The following is a 12,742-nucleotide window of genomic DNA, read 5'->3' on the forward strand; positions in this document are numbered from 1 at the left end:
GACTTACTAGATTAATTGATAAGCTGACAATATACTAAAAAGGCAGGGAATGTGGTTTCTGGCATGTCTGTATAGCTCTTAGAATATTTTAGGTGTTATTGACAAAATTATACTAATCAAACCAGATGTTTTGTTTGGCATTCCATTTACTCTACCATACAGCTATACTACAGACTATTTTATTCTTCCATAGCTTTAGTGTGGCAGATTTTATTTCTTGAAAGCATTTATTTTGCTAGACCCTATACCAAAGTAATGCCAATCAATTCACACCTGGAAAAACAGCCTAGCAAAGAAGAGTCTAAAATGTAAGAGCAATATGTGAAACTGAGCAATATGTGATTTTTTTCCCAATCCATTCTATTTTGGGAATACACCTACAGGGAAAATAGCCCAATACCAAAAATAATTTCTATCAATTGTCTCACACAACGGTGTTAAAGCACATCTTAATCCAAAAGATATTTTACAAAGAAGTGTGAAGCCACAGACGAAAGCAACAGCCGCATTTTAATAAGCAATTTTTCTTAAGGTTTTCAAAAGCAGCAAAATTGTATCCAGTTCCATCAGCTACAGATATTTCACTGTTAAAAAAAACCCTTGGTAATCTAAAAAAATCTTTTGTCTCCTCTTCTTCTCAAATATTTCATTTCTCTGTAATGGTATTTCAAGGCTAGAGAAAGCAGAAAAAACAAACTTGACATTCAATTTTCTTTTTCAGTGAAACCCTTGCTAATTCATTCTCTTTGGTCCAGTGTGGAATATTGTAATCATAGCCATCCACTGAAAAGATTTCTACAGAAGATGTGATTTCTACAGCAGGATGCATGGCACATTACATAAGAGCATGAACATTTGCCCCCGTGTACTGGCTCAATTTCTACCTACCTATAAAACGAATAAAATCTTTCAGTCCTGAACTGTGGTGTAGAGTTACTCTGTTTGAAGGCTTTCTCTCAGGTGTAGCCATGCATTTATGTGCTTTCTCTATATATAGATTGCAAAGTCTGTAGGCTTAGATCCTTTTGATGAAAGGCATAGTATAAATGTCATTTATGCTCTGAGAGCTCTGCAGGAGTTGGAATGTGAATTCCTATAATCGGTACTGAGTTTGCTACATCTTTTAGCTGGTGGAAGTTTAAATCCAGAACATCTATGGTACAGAATCTAACTGTTGCCTACACAGCATCAAAAAGAGCATTAATAGTTACTGTTGAAAACTGATGAAATATAAACTTCAACATTAATACATTGGACATCGACGGTATGTCTACACTGTGGTGCTATTTTGGGATACTTTCAGCATCCTGAAATAGCTATTCTGCATCTTGACAGCATGCCTGTTATTTCAGAATATCTTTCGAAATAAAGGGTGTGCTATTCCGACATCCCTGTAAACCTCGTTCCATGAGGAGTAAGGGACATTTTCGAAGAGTGGTTTATTTCAAAATTTGGTACTGTGTAGCCAGTGCCAAATTATGAAATAAGCTATTTTGAGTGAAGGGTGCAGTGTAATTGCACCCTGAAACTTTGATTAGAACCGCTGGAAAATGAAAACGAGTGGGAAGTATTCTATTTGGAGCCTTATGTTCTCCTAGAATAACTATTGCCTGTAAGGCGCTACCAAATTCATGGTCCATTTTGATCTATTCCATGATCATAATTTTAAATATTGTATATTTCATGACTTCAGCTATTTAAATCTGATATTTCATGGTGTTGTAATTGTCGGGGACCTGACTCAGAAAGGGGTTGAGGACAGCGGGTCTCAAGGTTATTGAAGGGGTGGGTCACACTGCCCTCAGAGCTGGGCAGCTGGAGAGTGATTGCTGCTGGCCGAGAGCCCAGCTCTGAACACAGAGCTGCTGCCAGCAGTACACAGGATGGTATTGTACTGCCACCCTTAGGTCTTCCCTGCTCCCTGCAGAGTTGGGCTCTCAGTCTGCAGCCACCCCTCTCTGACCACCCGGCTCTAAAGGAGGCAGCAGAGCAGAAGTAAGGGTATGTCTACACTACCCCCCTAGCTCGAACTAGGGGGGGGGGGTAATGTAGTCATACGGAGTTGCAAATGAAGCCCAGAGTTGCAAATGAAGCCCGTGGAACGAGGTGTACAGCTAGTTCGGATTAGGAAGCCTAATCTGAACTAGCTAGTCCGTGCCGCGTGTAGCCGTGCGGCACGGAGTCCGAACTAGACGGCATTTAAAAATGGCGCCGGCCGGCTTCATGCAAATGAAGCCCAGGAAATTCAAATCCTGGGCTTCATTTGCAACTCCGTATGACTACATTACCCCCCCTAGTTCAAACTAGGAGGGTAGTGTAGACATACCCTAAGAGTGCAATGGTATGATATTATTACCCTTTCTTCTGCGCTGCTCCTGGCAGGGTGTTGCTGGCAGCAATGGGTGCCTGGCCATTAGCTGCTGCTCTCCAACCACCCACCTCTGAAGAAAGCATGGACTTAAGGGTGGCAACACAGCAACCCCCCTAAAACAACCTTGTGACCGCCCTGCACCTCCTTTTTGGGTCATATTCCCCAATTTGAGAAACGTTGGTCTCCTGTGAGATCTGTATCGGAGAGGGTAAAAGTGCACAAAAAGCCAGATTTCATGGGGAGAGATCAGATTTCACAGCCCATCGTGTGTTTTTCATTATTGTGAATTTGGTAGGGCCTTACCAATAGGGACCAGCTTTCACTCTGGTCAGAAATGTAGATTACAACTACTAATACTTCAAGTATGTGAGCGGGGTAGAGGGTTCTTACTAGCAGGATCTCTGACTTACCAAGCGGATGGAGGGGGAAAGTACAAAAAAGTAAGCAAGCGAAGGAAAGGAATGTCACACACCTCTGAGCAATTATTTCTTATTGATGATTTTGAGTGTTGCTACTTACTTGCCACCTCCATTGACTTTCTGTGTTCACTGCTACTGAGCATATTTGAAAGGAAGAAAGAATTAAAGTGATGATGTGATGGCAGCCGGGGCGAGTGGTGAAGAAGTAAGCGGGGGGGGGGGGGGGGGACACCGGCCTTGTGACCATCTCCCATCTGACTCCTCCCTGCGCCAACCAGGGGAGGCCCAGAAAAATGCCCCATCTGCCCCACCTTTTCCTGCCTCTACCCTGTCTCTTTCCACAATTTCTCTCCCCCAGGCCGTGTCCAGACTCAGGGGTTTTTTCGGGAAAAGTAGCCTTTTCCCAAAAAAACTTCCCCTGCGTCCAGACTCAAGCCGCGTTCTTTCGAAATTATTTCGAAAGAACGCGGCTTTTCTTTCGATGGCGGTAAACCTCGTTTTACGAGGAAGAACGCCTTCCTTCGAAAGTTCCTCTTTCGAAGGAAGGCGTTCTTCAATGTAAAGAGGCCGTCTTCGAAAGAGAGCATCCAGACTCGCTGGGTGCTCTCTTTCGAAAAAGCGGATTTCCTCTATCGAAAGATCCGCCTGCAGTCTAGACGCGATCTTTCGAAAGAGGCTCTTTCGAAAGATGCTTTCGAAAGAGCCTCTTTCGAAAGAAGCCTGCAGTCTAGACATAGCCCCAGAGATGGGTTCCAGTGACTAAAGGCATGAGAGTGTGACACTTGCAGCAGAGGTCAGTACCTCACTGGTGCGCATGCGGGGGGGCTTCTCTCCTCAGCTACTGGTGCATCACTCTGCTTCCCATCAGTGAGTACAGGAGGTGGTCCCGCCCCACCCCCAAGTGACATGCTGCTTCACCCCCCCCCCAACCACCAGTGAATGAGGGAGTCCCAATCCCTGCCTCCCCACTAGTCCCTTGAGCCACCCAGAGGCTATGGCCCCTTACCCCTCCTATCTATGGCATGGGGGGACATGCGGCCTCTCAGACCTCCCTCACACATTGCCATCTTAGCTGACACAACCAGGCCAGAACAGAAAACCTCCAGAGCTACAGCTTGAACTAAAACTCTTGAGTTTGGTCTGTAACAGTCTCATACTCTGTGGAGGGGGATATACAACATACACTCAGCAGAGAGTTGCAACACATTTTCTCCTGGGCTACTTCATGCCCCCCCACAAGCAGAGAGTTGCAACACATTTTCTCCTGGGCTACTTCATGCCCCCCCACAAGATCTCATGAGATGTCATGGAGTGCACTAACTTCATTAGATTCAGGAATAATTCTGTGGCTTTTATGTTAAATACAGCCATTTTAATATTACCTGATTAGTCATTAAAATAGATTGATTAACTGCTAGGTTATTATGGAAACCCCTCATCGAAGGGGGTGTACTGCAAGTATATCTAAAATTAATATAGGGATATATGACTGGAAATGAATAGAAAAAGTCAGCTCAACCTCACCAGGCAATGTGATTTTGTAACTGGTGTATTTTGAAAAAGAGGAATGAAATATACCAGGCATATGAGTAAGATTTATGAACATTTCTAGGACTGTGTGCATCAGGAGAGTGAGTGAAATGAAGAATCAGTGAAGAAATTGGATTCAGATGGTTAAATGATAAATTAATTTCAATAGCTGAGAGAGTGGATAATGCTGCCTCTCAGAAATTGTTAGAAAAAGAGCATTCCAATGGCAATGTTTTTGGTAAGCACTTCGAGGGAGAAGAAATTGCTCAGGGGATGTCATGAAAATCATCGAAAGCAAGTTGCTTTGAACTATACAGTGCTGAGACCTAATCAAAGAAGACAACATAAAAAAGTGTGGCTGGATCATTTGAGATGGGTTTATACGAAGAACGTAACATATCAGCTTAGAAAACAGAGTCATGATGGAAATAATGAGCAGTATAGACATGGGAGCAGCAAAACAAGGCGATAAGTGAAAAAAATGAAAATAAAGATGATGGAAAATCGATGTGTGAAGGAGGTGATGGAAATGGCTCCAGCAGAAAATGGAGTGCACATCATTAGGAACGTGTGTAGGAAAGCCCAGATGGAATACTAATGACAACCAGAAAACTACAGATGAGAAGAGCAAAATCAAGAAGAGTAATAGTTTGTGTTCTTGAAATAGAAGACAATATCCAGTGAATGTCTCTTCTAATAAAAATGATATCACATGAAATATTCCAATTCTGACCTTGAATGGAAATTAGCAAACAGCAAATAATTTAACAGGATCTTGATGAGATCCTCAGGAAGCCAGGTGCTTAAGTCCCATTGGGATTCAAAGGTAAACCATGCTCTGAAGCTGGTAATGGGTAACACAGGGTCGATCATCTGATGATTACCTGTTCTCTACATTCTCTCTGAAGCACCTGGCATTGGTGAGAAGACAGGATACTGGTCTAGATGAACTATTGGTCTGGCCCAATGTGGCCACTCCCATATAAATGGATACCCCCAAAGTAATTTTCAAAATCTTAGTCTCAATAAAAATATCAAAAGATGTAGTAAAATCACCACCCCATACAGGGTATCATTAAACAATTACAACCCATATTCAAAAGGGACCACACCTTGAAAGAAAATTTTCCAGAACACTCTTTTCTGGGCTTTTAAGTATCTCCCAACCTCACCACCTTCATCATCTGGGGTAAACTCCCCACACACCAGCACACACTGACTACAAGCAGCACCAGACCATGCCATAACAAAACCTGTAGACATATTTCCACTTCTGTGCAAACAACACCTCTAAAAAAAAAAAAAAAAATCACACTTTTCAAGATCTATGGGATCTACACATACCTATCGCAACATGTCGCATATCTTATCCTGGGCACTACATGCCCCCAAAATCAACTATGGGGATGAAACAAGACAAACACTATGCTCTCAGAGAAAAGGATAAAAGATAAAAAACATCATATCGGTGATAGGAGAGCAGTTTTCACAAAACAATCTCTCTATGCCTGACCTATCAGCCTTCATCTCCAAAGAAAAATCACCACAACACCTTCAAAAGACAAGCTGGACAGTTTAAATCCATATCTATGATAGATACTAAAAATCTCAAGCTTAAAGACTCTGGGTTCATGGCTTATTACAACAATCTGAAAGCCCCTAAACCCCACACACATACTTTTTCTTTTGGTCCTATGACTGCAGAGGTGTTAACTGGCCTCTTTACCTTGAAGTGTCTAATGGGAGTGGAGGGGGTGATCACTACACTTTACACCTGAAACAGTTAAGATAGCTGGAGGGGACTGATTAACCTAATAGGCTGCACCTGGGAATGAAGTAGGGAGGCTAAGCAGGCCTTAACAGAAGATGAAATTCAGCTGAACAGGCATAGACTAGCCTGGTGTGAAGCCAGGAAGCTGGCGGGGGAATTAGGCCTCAATCACTCCCTGGGAGGTGCGGGCTGAACTCCATTGAAGGGCCAGAACACAGAGAAAGAAAAGGGAAGTAGGAAGGAGCACAGGGAAATAGCAACAGGGTCTGAGAGTGAGCAAACAGTAGTGACTTGTGACAGGTTAGTTGTCCCGCACTGGAGTAGAAAGGGGTAAAACAGCCCTGGGGAAGGGGTTGTGGGTGGGAGCCAATTGGGAGCAGGCTTGTGGCAGCCAATCAGAGCCCAGCAGGGCTGTATAAAAGATGGCTGGCCAGGATGAGCTCTCTCTTGTTCCAGCTCAGGATGGAGAGGGTCCTAGTTGCCTGTTAGCAGGGGTACCTTGGACAGAGCTGTGCCGGGGGAGGCAGAGTGAAGGCTGAGCTAGGGGAGCTCAGGTCTGAATAAACCCCAGGCTGAGGCCCAGAGAAAAGCCCCTAGAGATGCTAGGGCTGCAGGGAGGCAGCCAGGGCAGACGAAGGCAGCAGGTCCCCATCCCCGTGCCAGTGATGCGTGGCCACTTCCGACTACAATTTGTCCCTGAGGCAGGGGCTAGATGACAATTGGGAGTGGGTCACTGAGGCAACGTGGTATGGGAGGTTGGGGTTTCCTGAAAAGTGTGGGGACACTGCTGCAGAGCAGTACCCTGAGGGAAGAGTGCCATGGTCTGGGAGGGAGAATAGACATAAAGGTTACACCAGGCAAGATGCTGCCTGGAGAGGGCACTTGAGCCAGGACTGAGCTAATTCCCGGAGCGATCAGCAGGAGCTGCTGTGGCGGTGAGTCACAAACCATTCCATGTCTGAATAGTGGGTCCCAGCAATGGAACCTGGAGAAGTGAGTGAACCCAGGCTCCCTACCCACCACTGAGAAAAGTGGGATTCTACAACTTCCCTAAGTCATTTATTCCAGTGACCCTGACAGCTACAATTTTTTTAATGTCTAACTTAAATCTAGGGTTGCCAGTTTTGAATTGCAACACTGATCGGACCATTAAAAATCTAGTGGGTATGGGGCTATCGGGCTTCCTACATGACTCTATCCAGCTCCCTGGAGGCAGCGACATGTCCCTCAGCTCCTAGGTAAAGGAATGCTCACAGGGTTCCAGGTGCTGCCTCCACTCAACCCCAAGCGATGGCCCTACAGTTCCCACAGACCAGGACCTGAGCCAAGGCAGACGTTGCTGCTTGTGGGGAGGTGCCCAAGGTAAGCACCACCCAGAGCCTGCACCCCTCATCCCTCCCATCTCTCAACCCTCTAGCCCAGCTCTGAGCCCCCTTCCAAATTCCCTCCCAGAGCCTTCACACCACACGTCTTCCAGTGCCCCATCTTAGAACTTCCTCCTGCACTTCAACCCCCCTTGGCCCCAGTCTGGAGCCCCCTTCTGCACCCTAAACCCCACATCCTTGGCCCCAACTTGAGAACCCACATGCCCAGCTGAAGTGCTAACAATTCCCTCCATCCAACTCTCTGCCTCAGCCTAGCGAAAATGGGCAAGTGAGTGAGGGTAGTTGAGAAGGATGGGATGATGGAGTGAGCAGGAGTAGGGCCTCGGAGGCAGGGCAAGGAAGTTTGAATTTGTTCCATTAGAAAGTCCCCAGCTGCAGTTTAAGACCGCTACCCCTTGTTCTGTCCTTGAGGACAAGAAAAACAATTCATTTCCCTCACAACTGCCATCTTCACCCGGGGGCACTACGGTGATGGGAGATCTAGTCCTACAAGCAGAGCCCGGTGGAGAGGGAAGGCCAGGAACATGAGGCACCACAGGAACATGGGTGCCGCTTTTTTCCGGCTCGGGGCTTTGCCAGCAAAAAGCGCCAGTCTAGACGGGGATCTTTCAGAAAATAAAGCCTTTTCCGAAAGATCCCTTATTCCTCTTAAAATCAGGAATAAGGGATCTTTTGGAAAAGGCTTTATTTTCCGAGAGATCCCAGTCCAGACTGGCGCTTTTTGCCAGCAAAGCCCCAAGCCGGAAAAAAGCGGCAGCCATGTTCATGCAAATGAAGCGGGGAAGATTTAAATCCCCGCTTCATTTGCAATTGCGCTGTGTCTAATCTGCACCCCTTTTCTGCAAAAGGGGTGCAATCTAGACACAGCCAAAGAGTAACGTGCCACATTATACACCGCTGTAAATGGCTGTAAGAACATTTAATCTTTGGACAATGCCAGAACCTCTCAGTTTGTTGTATTGTCATTTTGCTGAAACCTTTAGCAGACATTTCATACAATTACCCAATTCTGCAACTTAAAAGAAAAAACCCTTTGATCAATCAGAATCAATCTAGTCCGTGATCCCTCTTTTACCTCAGCCTTTGAAAATGCTGCAATTACCAGGCTTTGTGGTCACCTTTGCCAAGCTTTCAAATGTGAGAAGCTTTGTGTGACATGACTTTTTCTGACATCAAGTCTAGCTTGTTAAGTTATGTAACCCAGGACATTGTTATCTATCAAAACGATCTACAGAATACCATGTCCAGGATATGTTTTCAATGTGCAATTTTCCACAATATTCCCTTTCCTCTTGATGGAGCCTGCAAGCAAAACTCTGTACAACTGATGAAAAGGTACCATCACTCAACTGAACCATTTCACATGATATATGAAGGGCATGTTGAAACTTTAAGATCAAAATTCATTATAGATTTGAAAAAAAAATAAGCATTGGTTGAAAACTCCATTTGAACATGAGTATTTAGAACGTTATCTTGTGATCACAGAAGGCAACTTGCTCCCCTCCGCCCCAGAGTGCAATTTGTATGTATGGTATCTACATGTGAATGTGAATATCTGCAGCTCATTTTTGCACATACGGAGGTGGATACAAAAGTTGCACCTAGAACCCTGCTAATCTGCAGATATCATTTTGATCTGTCCCAGGTCTGGCTTGTTCTGTCATCAGAGATGGCTGGCCCCAGCCAACTGCTAAGGGGAAGGCAAACAGTGTGTTTTGGTTGAAGTGCGTGGGAAATCTGAGCTTGAGTGACAAAGTCTAGTCTGTGTCCACTCCACATTGAAAGAGGGGGAGATTGTATAATGAGCTTACAGTAGTCAGGATCCTTACCAGGGTAACACTGCAGATATCACACTGAGTGATTGCAACTCCTAAAGTAGTAAAACATGGTGAAAGACAGCCCAGTCTGAAGAGCTAAAGGGACACAATGGTACCCCAGCTCGAGGGTGTACGCTGGGATCCATCATCTTATCTCTCTCGCATCTAAGCTGAAAAATGTTGCCTCTTGAAATCTGCCCTGAGGTCCTTCCACACAATATAGTCTGTTCAATGTTTCAAAGCAACACAATTGTCTATCAAAAAAGAAGTTTGTATTTTTTTAAAAAAGCCCAAAGCTACTGAACACATTTTTTTCTTCCTCTATTGAATCAAGTGTCAGCAGCAATGGAGGGAATATTTGACCATGCCATACTTTATTAGATCAACTGCCAGAAGAATTCTCCTTTGCTTTTAAACAAAAGCATAACAAAAGTTAATTTAGAAGGGAATTCTCTGTGTTGAATTCTATGAAACTCACCTACAAAAATCTGCTGATACTAAATTTTATATATTTCCATATGAAATAATTACGAATTCTGGCTGATTTAATACTGGGGAGAAAAAATGCAGGCAATAGAATGAGTTAATAGTACAAAGGAAAATTAAAGTACCTCAGGGTATTTTCTGTTACATCTCACTATCTCTAAACATTAATGGGCAATACTATAAGATTCAAGTAGTAAGTAGCATATGAAAATCCTATGAAATGAGATTTTAATTTAAAGCTTTGTTTTAAAAAGTGATTTACCATTTGGCTCAAATATCAGTCTTTATATTTATACCAACAAACATGGCAATATCTAGATCTTGCAAATGTCAACATGTTAATATTCTAGCTAGTGGACACGAAGGGTTGTGTTTATGTCCTCAGCAGAGCAATTAACAATACTTTGCTAATAGCAAGAGCAAATAGACACATAATACACTACAGGGGCTGTGTTTTGAGCAAGGGATTTGTTGTGTATTGGCTAAATCATATTGCCCTTACTCACATGACTTTAAGGTGAAAGCCTGAATGAGTAGAGATCTCATAATGTGGATGAGGAACAGCAGAATGTGCACAGTGGAGAGACCTGGGATGGGGAAGAGTTGCTTTAATGGAATGTCCTTTTGGCCAGCGTTATAATGGTGGAATGACTGCTTCCACCCAATACGGGAGCAGCTGGTATCCAAAGGGGAAAGAATCAAAACATCTAACATGTCCTAGTTATTGCCTTAATCATGCTATTTGCTCTGATTGTCTTGAATACTGTCTGAGGCCTGGTCTACACTACAAGTAGGTCAATATAGCTACACCACTCATGGGTCTGATAAAGTCATGCTCCTTACCGAGTGTGTAAGTGTGTAAACCCAACCCCCAGTGTAGACGTAGCTAGATACGCAATCAACCTAACAATAGCTTCTTAGCTACCCTTCTATTGCTGGGGTAAGGGTCTAATCCAGTTGTGGACATCCTGGAGCTCACTGGGCGGGAATGCTGAACCGTGGTCACTGGGAACTGTGGGGGCCGTACCCGTTAAACAGTCTCGCATCCTGCTGATGACTTACCCTGATGGACCATGTGTGACTCGTAGGCTGTAGGTTGCCCACCACTAGTCCTTCCTGCGGTGATATAGTTGTGCTGATGGAGCATTTCAAGTGAAGACATACTCTGAATATGGGATCCCATATATTGAGTGCCGCTGTGTTAAGTATTTTGGGTTAAACTTTGTCCTTTGACACATGCACCAACTGCTACCGACTTGGATGGGAACTATGCAGAGCGATGAACACTTCAGGGTTGAATTTGGGGTTTGGGGCGTGGATTAAAAAAATGTATGCTTAATTTAAAGCACAGAAGAGGTCCCACTGAAATCTCGACGAGATTCATAATGACAGATATTCAGAACATTTATTTTGGGCCTGATACTATAAACATCTGATACTACAGAAATCTGGCAGTGTGAAGGGGGGGCTTTAAAGTATGGTAAACTATATTTAAACTCACCTTACTCTGTGAAAGTGGTGTGAAGAGGCCTTACTATAAGTAAGAATCCGGCTTTTTGGTTTTGATCATACAAAGGTGTAACATATGTCATTTTAATGTTAACTTGTAAAACAAAAACCATTATTTGGGGAAACATCAATTTTATAGTTACAAAAACAAAAGGAAACTTTTTTTTATGAAGGACTCAAAATTTTCTAAGCATTTCACTGCTTAGGTAGAAAATACTGCCTTGGAAATGTGATTACTTTTTGCAATGCAACAGAAATGAATAGTGGCCTTGACATTTATAAGACAAGGCAATGATTTGAAAACATCAGCTTTTCACTTTCCCAGTCTTGTTTCTTGCTTGGTTAATATATGAATGTTTGAAGCCTTTCACATATGATTAAATATGCAGAACAAAGAATTTAATGCGAGAAACAGAAAAAGCTTTTGTCTTAGCCCACAAGCTTGACTTGAACTAAACAATGACAACAAAAAACAGTTTGTTTCATGCCTGAGACATTTTCCCCAAGAAGTTTTTCTCCAAATATAATTTTTGGTTTTCATTTTGAGTATGCTTCATCCAAACATCAGACTCAAACTTGCAGTTTGTTGGTGTACAAATAGGAGTTTCATAAATGGAATTAATACAGATCATAGGCCACTTCATGAAATCAGATTCGCAATGTCCATACTGCCGAAGGAAGATCAGATATTAGAAAAGAATTGTTGTTCTGCTCTAAGACTTGGCCTCCTCATTAGGACAGCCATGTGTACTGTAAAGGTGTGCTGGAATTACAGGCAACACTATCTCAGAGGAATGTACAGGGAACACTCGATCAATGATGTTTTCAGAAATAACAACCCACTTCTTCCATCCATCTGCAATCTGTGGGTCTAATTTTGCCTCCTAATTCATTCCTGTTTGTGTCTCTGTGTAGCGAGATTAAAAAAAAAACAGGCTTTAATTCTCTGGAGGAATGTCTGTCTAAGGATGCTTTCCATGGACTTAAAGTACACAAAATGAGTGCTTGATACAAATAACGCTGAACTCAACAGGAATCCTTTCACTGAATTCAATGGCCTTTGGATCTTGTCCATTGTGCATAAAGGTCCTTCCTTTTCATTCTTCTTTATTTTTCTTTAGAATTTCCCAGAAATGTATTGGTACTTATTTAAAAAAAAAAAAAAAGAAAAAGGACAGAAAATGGGTAAAACCTGACAATGAAGAGCCAGCGTCCAAGGATGTACGAGCAGTACCTAGTATTCACAGGAAGTCACACGCAGGGGTATGTCATGGGCAGTGAAGGAAGCCATCAACTCCTTGTAGGCCTGTTGCTGAAGTGGTCAGTTGGTCTCAGTTACTAGGACACAACCCCCTGCCTGCTTCGCTCCCCTACTAAGTAGAAGAAACAGATGGAGCATGTAGAAGGGCCTGGGCTCAGGAGAGCTCTCTCTGTCAGGGAAAGCAGATGGG

The 12,742-nt window shown here is 43.4% G+C and overlaps 1 protein-coding gene and 1 long non-coding RNA gene across 10 annotated transcripts in view; one reads left to right on the forward strand and one right to left on the reverse strand.

The window, feature by feature from the left end:
• LOC112543548 (uncharacterized) overlaps positions 1–860 on the forward strand; it is a 31,161-nt gene extending 30,301 nt beyond the window's left edge. The window contains exon 4 of one of the 2 annotated variants that reach the window (XR_012903037.1): positions 722–860. This is a non-coding gene — a long non-coding RNA (uncharacterized LOC112543548). The remainder of the gene's footprint in view (positions 1–721) is intronic. The other variant, XR_012903035.1, reaches the window with a different exon arrangement.
• PLCB1 (phospholipase C beta 1) overlaps positions 1–12,742 on the reverse strand; it is a 771,739-nt gene that overhangs the window by 358,870 nt on the left and 400,127 nt on the right. The window lies entirely within an intron of this gene.

This window comes from Pelodiscus sinensis, chromosome 3, assembly GCF_049634645.1.
Source record: "Pelodiscus sinensis isolate JC-2024 chromosome 3, ASM4963464v1, whole genome shotgun sequence".
NCBI classification, from domain to species: domain Eukaryota; kingdom Metazoa; phylum Chordata; order Testudines; family Trionychidae; genus Pelodiscus; species Pelodiscus sinensis.